Below are 2,094 nucleotides of genomic sequence, written 5' to 3' on the forward strand. Positions count from 1 at the left end.
AAGATAAAGAAGATGAAGGGGAGAAGAAGGAACAACAAGGATTTACGTGGTTCGGCCCAAAATAGCCGACATCCACGGAGAGAAGCTGATTATTACAGATGGGGAACTACAAGGGTTATACAAAGATGAGTTTCTGTCTACTTTTTTTCTAGTTGTAATTTTTCTCTCTTAAGTGTACAAGTAAAATTACAAATGTATTTATAGACAATCTTGTATAACTGATTCAACAACCTTTGAAGTTGTTTTTCACTGCTTTAATAACAATCTCCACCTTGAAAGAAAACTTCAAGTAGTTTCTTCAGCTTCTCTTTACTAACTCTTTTCTTCTTCAACCTTTGTCTCTCAGCTCAAACCCTATAATATCGAGGCATTTTTGAAGTTTGAGTTGAGTGACAGTCTTGGTTAACTTATCGGAAACATTATCTGAGGTATGTACTTTCAACACTTCGATCGGCTTATTTTCAATCTGCTCTCGTATGAAATGATATTTCACATCTATGTGTTTTGTTCTGTTGTGATATTGTGGATGTTTAGACAAGTGTATAATACTTTGATTATTACAAAATATCTTTACTGTATCTTTTTGATCCCAAAATCACGTAGGAGTTCCTTTAGCCATAATCCCTTCTTTACTGCTTCTGAAAGAGCAATAAATTCAGCTTCAGTGGTGGAGAGAGCTACTACTGACTGTAATGTAGCCTTCCAACTTAGAACACACCTTCCATATAGGAAGATATAACCTGATAAGGAATGCCTCTTGTCTAGGTCTCTAGCATAGTCAGAGTCAACATACCCTACTAATTCTGGTTCTCTGTCTGATAGTTGTTGATACAGTAGTTTAGTACTTGTAGTGCCTTTAAGATACTTTATTATCCATTTGGTTGCCTCCCAATGCCTCTTTCCTGGATTAACCATATACCTACTTACCAGACTTGTAGCATAAGCAATATCCGGCCTTGTAGATACCATTAAGTACATTAAACTTCCCACAACTTGGGAATAGGGAATAGTTGACATTACCTTCAAATGTTCAATGTCAGAATATTTAGGTGAATTTTTTGCTGAGAGTTTGAAATGATTAGCAATAGAAGTACAAATTGATTTAGCCTCTGTCATGTGATATTTCTTGAGTAGCTTCTGACAATATTGAGACTGATCAATGCTAAGTATGCATGATTTTCTGTTTCTAATTATATCAATGCCTAATGTTCTTTTTGCGTTGCCCATGTCTTTCATTTCAAATTCTGACTTGAGTAGATCTTTGACTTTATTCAAGTCTTGCATTGTTGTTCCTGATAGCAGCATATCATCCACATATAGTCACAAATAGATAGGATGAGTGTAGGAGTGAATGTTTATATAAACACAGCTATCATAAGAACTCTTGATAAAGCCATTCTTTTTCACAAAGTCACTGAATCTTCTGTTCCAACACCTAGGGGACTGTTTAAGGCCATAGATTGACCTTTTAAGTAAGAAAAAATGATCTTCTTTCCCTCTGACTTCATACTTTTTAGGTTGATTCATGTAAATGAATTCATCTAGGAAACCATGTAAGAAAGCCGTTTTAACATCAAGTTGCTTCAACTCTAGATCATTTTGAGCCACAATAGACAGTAGGAGTCTGATAGAAGTTTGCTTGACCACAGGAGAAAATATCTCATTGAAGTCAACACCTGGTCTTTGAGTAAATCCCTTAGCTACCAACCTAGCCTTATATCTAGGTCCTTGACCATTAGGGAATCCCTCCTTATATTTATACACCCATTTGGATGCAATTGGTTTGCAACCTTTGGGCAAAAGTGTCACCTCCCAAGTGTTATTTCTGACAAGTGAATTAACTTCTTCATTCATTGCTTCTATCCACAATTTAGCTTTAGGACAACTTATTGCTTCTTCAAAGGTTGAGAGTTCTGCTTTATTATATAGATCTGAGGCATTTAGAGCTAAATTGATATAGTCATCATATCTTGAAGATGGTACAATAGTTCTTCTTTGCCTATATCTTGCTAGGCTATACCCCCTTAGATCTGGTTCCTCTTGCTCTGGATCAGAAATAACATCTTCTACTACTTCTTCATGATGAGGTAATTG

The sequence above is a fragment of the Benincasa hispida genome, chromosome 9 (genome assembly GCF_027475165.1).
Source record: "Benincasa hispida cultivar pf3 chromosome 9, pf3_genome.v1.1, whole genome shotgun sequence".
Taxonomy (NCBI): Eukaryota; Viridiplantae; Streptophyta; class Magnoliopsida; order Cucurbitales; family Cucurbitaceae; genus Benincasa; species Benincasa hispida.